Raw genomic sequence first — 12,784 nt, 5'->3', positions numbered from 1 at the left:
TGGCAGGTAGCAAGTCTACCTAAAATTAACTAAATAAAATAATGGAAACACAGAAAAAATAAAAAGAAATACCAAAACCAAATGACAACTCACACCCCCCCCACCATATCAGAAAAATCATGAATTTTGCTTTGAGTCAGTCCAGCATGTCACCAATCAAGAGCTCCTAGAGGTGTTAACTCACATAGGTTGGAGCACAGTGGCTTCCTATATACACTTCATGACCTCTCAAAAGGGAGATATCGCAGCCCATCACAGTGACATCATAGAAGAAATGGACCAATCAGAGTCTGGGCCAGTGAAGTCAGAGAAAAAGTGGACCAATCATAGCTTGCCAGCATTGATACTCTAGCCCATAAACTTCAAAGACTGTTGCTAACGACTCCATGTGGGCTTGAGGTTGCTCTGGTCATTGTTATGCCATTCCTGAAACTACTAGAACAGTGGTCAAAGTCCTCTGATCTTGTAGAGGACTCCTGAATCTCATAAATTGCTTCTGTGGAGACACTGGCCAATAGCCTCCATGCTTGATGGCCACCTTATCCTATATTTGTTCCAGCAATGACATGGCAAGAAGACCTCCGTCCTACTCAAGGAAAGCTCTCCTACAATTTGCTTCTGAGGTTACAAGGCCCAGGCTGTCTTTGAGCCACAATCCTCACAATTCACCTTCCTGAGTAGTTAAGGTTATATGCCTGAGCCATCATTACGTACTTAGCTCATCTCTCTCACATTTGGGGGAAGTATATATATATTAGTTAGAAAGGTTGGTATTAGATATGTCCTTTTAACACCTTAAATGTGTTGCCCTTGCTGTCTAATATTTAATCTAGTGTTTGATTAGAAATTTGTCATAATATGATTGAAGATCCCTTGTGTGATGAGTTGTGTCTCTGTGCTTTGGGAGGTTTCTTGTCTTTGTTTAATTAGAATGTGTCTTTGTGTGGACCTGTGTAATTATGTTAATTGTCTTCTTTAAGCTGCTAGATTCCTGGATAGAAGGGTTAATGCTTTCAATCAAATTTGGGAAGGATTTGGTCATTATTCCTTCAAATACTATGTATTTCGTTTTTTTTATCCCTGTATGTTATACATATATACATTATACATTGTACATACAATACATATTCACATTGTATATTTAAATATACATATATATGCCTACATATTTATATTATATATACATTTATATACGTATATTTTTCACATAACTTCCACTTTTGTGATTGTTTATGGTAGGAAGTCTAGATTGATCTCAGCTACTCCATCAGAGTTAGAGTTAGGAGTTTTCCTTTTTATTTCTTGGTGAAAGTATGCATTTCTCAGCAAGGATATCAAAACCGGTACAAATAAGAGCTAGCTTTGAGTTTTCTCTCTCTCTCTCTCTCTCTCTCTCTGTCTCTTTCTCTCTCTCTTTCTGATTTCCTGCCTCTGTTTCCAGCTCTCTGAGCACAGGACCATTGCTTACCAAGTTTTTTTATTGTGTGCTGTGATCTACTAGTGGGCGCACAGTCATGTTCTGCTTCAAAGGTCACCATGCTGCACCTGGAAGAGGAGCTGTCTACAAAGTCAGCCTGCATGAGTGCCTGCCTCTTTCTTGAGGTCAGAGTCCCCATAGCTACTGGGGTGGCCTTAGTAGATGCTCATGTGCCCGGACTGCTGACTGCTGAATGTGGGCGACTCAAGCACAGCCTCTTTATTTACCCAAGTCAGAAGTCTGTGTTGGATCCTGGGGGCACTGCCCTGTTCTGACTGTGCTAGGAGGAAGGCTGTGGGTAGCAGGAGCCTCAATGTGGCCTGACATCTGGGAAAGAGAAAGAATAGGTCAACTCTAAAGGGAAAAAGAATGAAGAGAGAAAAGAAGCATAAAACCTTTATCAATTAAAAACACAAGAGTTTGGAAGTGGAAATATTCTAAATAACAATAAAAATTGCTAACATGGATAGAAGATGGATCACATTTTGTCATATATAATTTTGAAAAAAACATACTAGGAATGAAAATTTAAAAGTCAAAATTTAAAACACTATTTGGATCATAACTACACAGTATAGCTCAGTGGTTAAACATTGGCCTAGCATATGTGAAGCAATGGTGTGATCTCTTAAGCATTACAAAGCACACACACAAAAACCACAAGAACACACACACACACACACACACCACATACACACATTTGGAATATTGATATTATCATATTAAACAGAGGAAATTATCACAAATAGAAAATGTAGGTTAATATATGAAATAATAATATTTCTCGTCCTATTTAAAAGTTTAGTAGAAATAAAATAATCACAATAGCTTCTCATAGATTAAGTAAACTGAAAATTAAGCAATAGAAGACATGAGAACATTTTCAAATAAGTTTTAAATAATAAACATTTTGACACATGTATCCTTTCATTTTGACAAAAAATTGATGCTACTGGTGTTTTAAATCAAGATTTAGAATATTATAACCAAGTGCTCTATATCTCGCTAGGGGTGGCTATATCTCTAATCATTTCTCTCTGAATATTTTTATAATAAGGTATTATAGTTGCTCAGTCTCTCCCGAATTACAAACCCTATTTACATTTCCCACCATCGCTAGAAAATAGCAGCCACAAATCACCATGCCCAGCTCAAACATTTTTTTTTAAGTTAAGTAAAAATATTTCCAAAAATCACCAGGTAATGAAACTTTTCTTAATAAAGTATGTGCTTCTTAAAAATACAGTATTTGCTACCTGGACAAATATGTTTACATCTATAAGAAATAAATTTTTTAAATTTACCAACCGTATAAAAATTCAAAAAATAATTTATAAATATTCACTTTATAAATATTTTAAAAACAAAATATATTTGTCTGAATAATTTACATGTGTAAAAATCATGCAAAATTATATTAACTAGTCCTACAACTCTGAAAAAAGAATTACCCTGAAGAAACAGAAGAAAATATTTAAGTTCAAAATTTGAAATTTAGAAAATAAAATGAAATGTACTTTTTAGATGACTAAAGTAACTGTAAACCCTCTGCATACAAATTTTCTTATAAAAATGCATGAACAAAGAAAGCAAAAGCACTCATTGATCAATAGCAACAGCAAAAGCATCAGTAGTTCTTTTTTTGAGCATACAAAAAAAATCGATGGAAGAGATAACAACGTTCCTTCCATAAGCTGGGAAGGGAGGTGAAGGGTAAACAAAGGAGGAGGCTGCAATGCTTGGTAAGAAATGTATGCATTATCCTGCCCATGTAATTGTAACCCCTCTGTACAGTATGCTCTCAAATAAAATAAAATAAAATTAAAAAAAAAATAAATAAATAAAAAGAAATGTACTTATTTATGTAACTGTAACCCCTTTGTACATTACCTTTACAATAAAATTAAATTGAAATTAAAAATAAACCAAACAATATACCAATAAGAATTCTTATAAGCCATTGGTTAAAACCTTTGTAAAAAATTGCCCTAAGTACCCAAGGAATATATTTTGATGATGCTACTTTAATAATTAAACTTCAGTAGAGAAGCAAAAAGTGTAAAATCTGTTACAAAGTAAAGTAATTAATCAGAATATGTTACTATTCATAATAATCATAAGCTGAATTTATAGGGATAGTCAAATATGTAAGAAATGAGACAATTTGCCATACATTTGCACTTAATATGTGAGAAAGAATTTTCTAGGTCTTAAATATATCTTAAGCTTAATACTCAAAACTTAAAATATATCTTAAATTTAATAAAGAAGCTATTCTGTCACATCATATGATAATCAGATAAAGCTGATATTAGAGCAAAGAACAGATTCTACTAAGTTTTTGTATGTTAATGTATATACTTATTTTGGTTGTGGGAAACTGTGGGGATTTCGACTTGAGTTATTGCTCATGATAGGCTGGCGTCATATCAGTGGTTAATTTTAGGATAGGGGTTCCCTTTCCACAAGAACATGCATCTGATCTGTCATTTTAGCCTTCCCATCATCAATGGAATCAGAGTTGCAGACCAACTTGTCTAGCTTCCTACCTTGCCTGGCCTGGATTCTGCAGTCCTTCCAATCTTAGACTGTAGATAGTGCAGTGTGGTGGAAATGATCCAATCCACCCAGCTGTAGATTGAGAAGGAGGTCCACTAAACTTTCGGCCTGGTTCTATTCTCAAGCCTCCTCAGTAGTTATGAGTAGAGGTGGGAGCCCATGGTGCCAAGCAGTAAGAGTATTTTCTAAAGTAACTAGACATATATATGACTTGTGATTACCTCAGGAAAAAAATAAAAAAGCAGTGAAGCATAGAGGACAGACAGAATTTTAACTAGCTACTCAGAGGCTGAATCAGCTTAGGTAGCTACTCGAGAGGCTGAGATCTGAAGGCCACTGTTCAAAGCCAGTCAAATCATGAAAATACATGCGATTATCTCCAAAAAACCAGAAGTGGAAGTGGCTCAAGTGGTAGACCATTACCTTTAGACAGAGAAGCTGAGGAATAATGCTTGCGCAGTATGAAGCCTCAAGAATAATGAATGTATGCATGAGCACATGCACATGTGTGTGCGGGGACTCGCACGAGCGTCCACACACATGCACACAAACACACACAAATGAGTATTTCAATGTGAAGTTCTTTCATTTTAACCTTGTATTACTTTATTTCCCTGTATTAGTTCACAAATTAACAAAATCAGCTAACCACCTATTTACATACAACTCATGTTTCTTTAAAGTCTACTCTCTTTTTGGAAGCCTGCTTTTATTTGAGCCAAAAGTAAATTATTCAGGAAGTCAATTCATCTCTCTCAAGTCTGTTGTATTAGATAATTTTTAGGTTCCTCCTAGGAACATGATTTTGTGTAATCCTGCATGAAGCAACATAACCCTGTCAAACAATTAATAATAGGTTCGCCTGGCGAACATCTGTAGTTTTACTAACTTCATAAAATTCATGATCTGTCTGTGTATGCCAAAGACTGCTGGGCAAATAAAAAGACCCTTCTCAGAACTTAGCATTTGTATACTATTCATAGGTATGAGGTGTTTAAATATTACTGAATTTTTTTTGGAATAAATAATATTCATCTTGACTATCTTGAGAAAGAAAAATTAGTTTCTCAGCGCTTCAGGTAAGAACATGAGTGAAAGAAACAAAAGGCAAAGTGAAGAACAATAATCCATATATTCAAATGAAACAAAACAACCCAAGAAAACACAAATTAATTCAGTACTCAAGAACCTGCAGGAAATGCAAATATTAAAAAAATCAACTATGACAAGCTTATGAATATCCTTAATCCATGGGAGTGAACTGTTGTAAGGATAGTGCTTAAAGCCCAGACTGGACAGAAAGATCTGTACACAATGCCACGCACCTGTTATTTTAAATTCCAGGAAGAATAACATAAAGTGTACTGAGCCCCAAATCAGATACAAGTAGGAAGCCAGATTCTATCTGAAAAATAATCAGGATAATTTAAGTCTGAGGACATGACAAAATGGTAAGAACAACCATTTCGGGGGCACAAGACACTCAATTCAAACTCTAATATTATGGGTATTAAAGAAAAAAACTATGATTTTAAATAATTGGAATAATGGTAAGATTTGAGTATTTGAGTGGAGAAAAATCCATGAGAGAGATAGAATGAACCCACATTGCAATACTTTCTACTTAAATGATAATGTTTTGTGGTACTTCAGACAAAACAGTTACCTTGCTAGTGAGTATGGATTTGCACTTGGGTGATGGAAATACTCTACTTACACAGGGGTAAATTAAATAGCTTTTTGGGGGTAGATTGTACTTCTTGAACTAAGACCCTAGATGATGTCCCTGAGCTTTTTCTCTCAAGGCTACCACTCTACCTCTTTCAGCCACAGTTCCAATTCTGATTTTCTGTTGGTTGTTTGGAGATAAGAGGCTCATGGACTTTCCTGCCCAGGATGGCTTCAAACCACAATCGTCAGATCTCACCCTCCGAGTAACCAGAATTCCAGCCATGAGTCATCAATGATTTTAATAATTTAGTAAATTGTGCAGTTACAGAAGTTATAAATTATCCTTATAACCTGTGTAATATATGTGTGTGTATATATCAATGCATACGGATAGAAATATTTTAGCATATTTTTGTATCTACAATAGAGTTGTGAAATCATCCTTCATTATAAAATAAAATGGTAGCTGGGCGCCGGTGGCTCATGCCTGTAATCCTAGCTACTCAGGAGGCAGAGATCTGAGAATCGCAAGTCAAAGCAGACAGGAAAGGAAAGTTGGAGAGATTCTTATCTCCAATAAACCACTCAAAAACCGGAAGGGGCACTGTGGCCCAATTGGTAGAGTGCTAGCCATGAGCTGAAGAGCTGAGGGAGAGTGCCCAGGTCCCAAGTTCAAGCCCCAAGACAGACGAAAAATAAATAAATAAAAATAAAATAAAATGGAAACAAAAGTTAATAAGGAGCAAAACAAAGAGAATTGTAACAGGTTTCTTGTTGTTGAATGTAATATGAATTGTGAGAATCAGTTTGGCAAAATCATTTCTACTTTAACAAAATGGATAATAGCTATTAAATCCAATCCATCTATTTGCCCATATTGTGCATCCTCACACATGAGTGTCAAAATCAAACCACAGTTTCTGCCATTGTATTTAACTCACCTGTTATAAGTTAGAGGATAGATGAAGTAATCAAATAAAGATTAAAATAATAGTATGTGAGGCTATGAGTTAAAGCTGAAAATGATTTAAGTATGATAATAGCTTATTAAATTGCATATTTCTTATTTTTACTCTATTGTCATGTCCCTCATTGCCACATTAGAAAAGTACATAGAAGGTTCTCACTAAATTATATGTACAATTATGAAAAAAAGTATTGAAAAAATATGGACACAGTGTGGTTTAGCTTATTGTGACCTGTAGGGGGTAGTGTGTTTTTGAGGATTTGCAATACGTTCTAATGGAGATGAAGAGAGGGATGTGATTATTCTGGAAAAGTGGCTAGAGGGTTGTTCCCAGAAAGATAGTGATGAATTCTTCCAAAAGGTTACAGTAAAATCACTTTCACAACCATGTTCACTGCTGCACTATTCACCATAGAAAACTGATGGAAATAGCCCAGATTCCCTTTGGCAGAGGGATGGTTAGAGAAAGTGTGGCACATGTACACAATTGGATTGCACCAATCCATTATGAAGACTGTTACATTATTTGCAAAGAAATGGATAGATCTAAAAATATGTTAAGTAAACTAAGTCAGAGACACACACACAAAGGACCCATGTTCTGTCTCATATTTGGAAGATAGAACTTTATGCAAGTTTTCACAACAATATTAACCAAAGCATGCTATTTGCAGAGGAGAATTTCAAAGGTGTATTTTCTTATAAAATTGAATTTTTAATCCAACAAAATGAATACCAGGAAACTATCACTTAAGATGTGAGGGGAATTCAAAGGGAAGGAATAAAAAGAGTTATGGAGGAAGAGCGTGAAGGCATAATATTCAATACAGATAGTATGAAAGTAGAAAAAATTAAAGTGGGGTGAGATTTGGAAGGGTGTGGAGAAGTTATGTAAAGATCCATTGTACTTAAAAACTGATTTGTTGAATGGAAATTCTCTTGTACAATTATTTAAGATAATAAAAATATAATTAAAAACAAGGGAGACATTTTATCTTAAACTGTGTTCTCTTAAACCATGAGTCAATATAATAGTTTCCTCCTCAGAAATGTTCTTTGCAGGTATGTTCCTCACATTAACAGAAAAGTGATCAGCACAATGTATATCAATCCATCACATTGCACATCATAAAGAGACACACTATAAATTCTATTTCCATCTCTTTTAAAAATAAAATTGTTTGCTCTATAAATTGATCAGAGGCATGGATTTTGTGGCTAGTTAGTTCATTGAACATCTGTCTCTCTCTTCCTCTCTCTCATTCATGGTTCTCATATGATTGTTCCATAATTATCCTAATTTATTTTGTTGTTATATTTTTGGTTGCATCATTTCACTTTCTGCTCTGCCATTTCCCAAATCATTTACATAGAAAGTATTATTTCCTATGTTTTCATTCCTAGAATAAGCTGCACATGGAGACACCAATGGTCCTCATTTTCATTCTGTACCTTTTAATACGGAGGAAAACCTTTCCTCTGCTTTCTATCAATTCTCTACTCTCCAGTTAGAATAATTTAGAATAGTAAAAATGGAAAAAGAGAAAATAAGTCATGGTGAAAAAAAAAGATGCAGAAAATTCACTGGATTTTTCTGAACAGTTCAACCAACGTCAACTACTGGGGAAATACATAGACACCTCATTCCGACCGGTACTCAGTCTCTGGTTAGGCAATTCTGATGAAGACAAGGAAGAAGATGAAAAAGTGAGGAATGGTATCATTTGCAAGAAAAAAATGGAGAAGGATCCAAGCAAATTTCTTCTTTGGGCTGCCGAAATTAATCGGCTTTCTACAGTGTGGTGAAACCTTTCCAAAAAGGCCACTAGGGATGACGATGAGTATACCGCTCTTCATCAGGAAACCTACAGTTGACACTGACACATTGTCCATGAGTTGGTGGCTCGAGGCAGATATTCATGCAATAACTGTGAATGGCTGGACACACCTGCACAGTGCTTATGCGTGGAATAATACCAGTGTGGCTTCTTTCTTACTTCATCATGATGCAGATACCAATGTCTAAACGAAAGGCCTCTTGACCCCCTTGCATCTTGCTGCTGGGAATAGAAACAGCAAAGATACGTTTGATCTCCTTCTTTTGAACCATTATATTAAACCAGGTCTGAAGAACAACTTGGAAGAAACTGCATTTGATACTGCCAAAAGATAAGTATGTATGATTACCTCTTTGAAGTTGTGAAAGGCTATACAAATTGTTCTCCTATGTCTTAATGATTTCGTTAAGTTACTTAAATTTCAAAAATGCCAGTCCATCCGTTGTCTCTGTACAAAATATTTTCACAATACAAAGCAACAGCAATATCTTACTTTAAAAATTCATGGATTCCATGGTATTCTTCCAAATGAATTGCCTGACTTTGATGTCAAAATATATTCAAGAGTTGTTTGTATACATCTATAATGATTTCTGTAGAGCTTGTGATTTTTAAAATCAGAAATAATTTTAATGTATCTGTTGAAATGAGTAGTACAGAACCTAAAGACATTTCCGGTGCTTGTCTGAAGAAAGTATATTTTAACATATTCTGTATTCTGTTTGTAAAATGTCCATAATCTATTTCATTCTCTCCTAGATATAATGCTTTGAATACTACATTATTATATATTATATAAATTCATTAATAAATGTGTCCTTACAGATTGCATTCCATATAAAAACAGTTTAAGATTCTTTTTTCTCCTAGGTCCTTATAGTATTTTATTTCTTTGGGATAAAATTAAACTGTTATCTAATTTCAAAAGTTTTGTAAAGGTTATGCTATGTAAAGACCTTTCTAAATTGAAGATTTAATACACTGATGTCAAACTAACTTTTAATTATATGAATCACATATGTTGTTACACTTGTATTTTTGTAATCAACTTTTTAATAACTGTTTTTCATTTCTAGCAACTGAAGAATGAAAAATATGGAATAATTCGCATATTTTCATATCATCCTTGTACAAGTGGCATGTTAATCTCTATATTGTTGTAATTTATGTATACGTGCTGCTGGAGCATGTAGTATCCTGTAAATTTAAGTTGTTAATGATGCAATCTTTATACAGGCATATATCCTTGGTTGCCTATTTGTAGCAAGGAAACCTTATTGTTACTAACAATGTTATTGATCTTATTTCTCTGAAATTCTGTGTATAGTGGAAAAACATATTGTTTGGTAGATTGCTCAAACTTGCATTTTTTTGCCAATGACTATTTTAAGTCATTTTCATTTTAAATTTGATCATACTTTGAAGCCATTATGGCTAGGTTCAAAGAGATGGCTTTTCAAGTACTTATTTATCAACTGAGTTAGCTTTGTGGAGCTAATGGATTCAAAGTAAGCCTTGCTGAAGTGCTACTTCTAAACTTTTGCAGCTTAAAATTTCCCAAATGAGGTCTTACTGGCACAAGTGTCTACTGACCCTTTACCCTTCTTCCATGTAGTAACAGACCAAACAGAATATCTTACCCTGACAGCAAAGATTATCTTACTGGAAAAAAACTAATCTTAGTTGCAAGGGATCATAGAGAAATAAACAGTTCTGACTAGAAAGTATTTTATCATAATATAATTGTTTATTATACCTAACATTTCAAAAGTAGCTAAAGCCAAGAAGGTGGAAAAAAATTGTTCTTATGCATGATTACCTAATGTCCTGACCATCCAACCAGGCAGGAACTTACACTACTGAATTTCTATCACCAAATATTTCCATAGCTCCAGGAGAAGTCCATATTTTTCTCCTTGATATTAGGCCTTAAATTGGTAATGTTTTAATCACAGTGTTTCCTCTTGCCTCTAGGCTGTAAATCTACAAATGGTAAAGCTTTAGGTCTAACTCTACCAAACTCTGGGGTAGAGATAATGGAATAATACTGTAAAACAGAGTTGCCTTTGATACCCTAACCACAACAGAACAATGAAAAACATTTCTTTATATTACATATAGTTATATATTTTATATTTATATGTGCTAATTTTATGTTTCACACAATGAAACTTACTAGAATTAATCAATAATTTGACAAATAAATTGATATTTATTACAATAAATAGATTGGAATATAAATAATTAGGTTTAGAATATATATTAGAATATAAGAAGTATCAATGCAATGTCTTCGGTATAAACTTGTGATACCTTCTAAGTGTTCTTAGTCTACTGAATTCACATGGTAAAAAACAATGTTGTTTTCCTCTAATCTGCAAGGGATTTTACTCTGCTGCTCTGTATATTGTTTTAACTCATTGGCCCAGAATGGTTTTCTAAATATTTCTGATCATACCCAAATTTTGCTGATATGATGTCCAAAAGGTATTATTATTCTACAGTTCGCACGCATCCTAGGATCCCAGGTCCCAGTTATCTGCATCATCAGATAACAAGGGCAAGTCTTCCCACCTAGGCCCATGCAACATGCCAACAGAAAGTAATTGAAGACTCATCTTAACTTCTCATTTCCTATAATAATTTAGTGCCCCAATTACACAGGGTTTAGCAGTAGGCAATTGTGAAATGCAAGGCAACTTAAAAATGAAAGATGAGATCACAAAATCTGAGAGAAACTACTGTAATTCACACTTTCAATTTACAGATGACTAGCCCATATGAGTGAACATGATCACAAATGTCACAAGAATATTTTTAATACCCCTCTCCTAATGATTAATGAAAGATTTCAGTCTAGTATAAGTAGGGCAAAAAATAGTTCCTGGAAGGATAGATCCATAATTTGTCTACCAACGCTCGGAAAACTTGAATTAGAAGTCAAATATCATTCAGAAAAACATTAATTGAGAAGATCCTTAGTGCTTCAAAACACTGGTACTTCAGTAAAACTTGGTTATGTAGTATAAAAAGGTTGTCATTCTCAAATCAGTGGTAACCTATATTTAATCTCCTGAAAATATATTCCTTTTCAAATAATTTTTTAGGGGGTCCGGGTGTGGGGCCTGATCTCTGGGCTTGGGCGCTGTCCCTCAGCTCTTCAGCTTAAGGCTAGGACTCTACCACTTGAGTCACAGCACAACTTCCAGATTTTTTTTTGGTCATGTGATGCTGGGGAATTGAACACAGGACCTCATGCACGCAAGTAAGTGCTTTACCACTGAGCCACCTTCCCAGCCCCTCAAATAAACTTTTTAAAGACACATTCTCCAAAATAACATTTGACGAGTAGATGATACTTAGTGACATTACAAGTTTATCAAGTGGAAGGAACAAGTTACAATAGAGTTGAATTATTATCCAGCACTTATACCAAACAGGTTCAACCATTCCTTAAATTATAGAAATAGTAGCCCCCTCCATTTGTGTTGTTCAGTAGATGCCTTCCAGAAATGTGTTACATAGATCAGCCTCCCATATTTCAAGCCTAAACATTAGCTAATAAAGTAAGTTTCATCAAATAATAAGGTACATTTTAAAAGATCACGGATATTTGCCTTATCATGTTGATTGATGTTTTCCTTAATAAAGATGACTTCAAGTTTTGAATATGGGTACTCATTAGAAATGTGACAAACATAAAATCTGTCTTCTATTTCTATCATATTCCTCCACAGTAATAAATTTTAGTTTTCTTCTTTTCCCAAAAGTTATAGGTAGTAGAAAATATTATCCCATGTAAAATAAAATAATCACAAACCATTGTACGAAGCCATTTATAAAAACTGCTATTTAGGAAAACATTCTAAGCCATTTTTAAACTTTCTTGTTGACTAGAGATTAATCTTCCAAATGGATAAGAATAAAATCATGTCTAGGTGCTTCACGTCTCCAGTCTTGCAAATTGTTATTGCAGATGAATTAATTATGGAAATATAAGCTGTTATCAGTTCAAGTATATGCAGGATTGAAATGCCATGGAATGTACATAAACCTGTCAAAGTATGAACAGACAGTTTAAAAGAATGACTATCAAGAAGTTGAAACTAGAGAAGAATATTAGTAAAAACATAGAATGAATGAAAAATGAAAAAATGGCAAGTACAACTAGAATACTCAATGTACACATGTGATAAAGGAAGTGATAAATCTGAAATAAATCTTGGAGAAGAGTTTGGTTGAGAATGATAGAAGGAGTGACTCTGATCCAGG

At 34.3% G+C, this 12,784-nt stretch overlaps 1 pseudogene; it reads right to left on the bottom strand.

Annotated features, from left to right (window-relative positions):
- Window positions 1–9,601: 9,601 nt before the first annotated feature.
- LOC122127818 lies at window positions 9,602–9,701 on the bottom strand (annotated as a pseudogene).
- Window positions 9,702–12,784: the final 3,083 nt, after the last annotated feature.

The sequence above is a fragment of the Dipodomys spectabilis genome, unplaced genomic scaffold (genome assembly GCF_019054845.1).
Source record: "Dipodomys spectabilis isolate Male_0828 unplaced genomic scaffold, ASM1905484v1 ptg000312l, whole genome shotgun sequence".
In the NCBI taxonomy this organism is placed as follows: Eukaryota; Metazoa; Chordata; class Mammalia; order Rodentia; family Heteromyidae; genus Dipodomys; species Dipodomys spectabilis.
The sequence above is the reverse complement of the archived record's forward strand: the minus strand, read 5'-3'. Positions and strand labels throughout refer to the sequence as shown.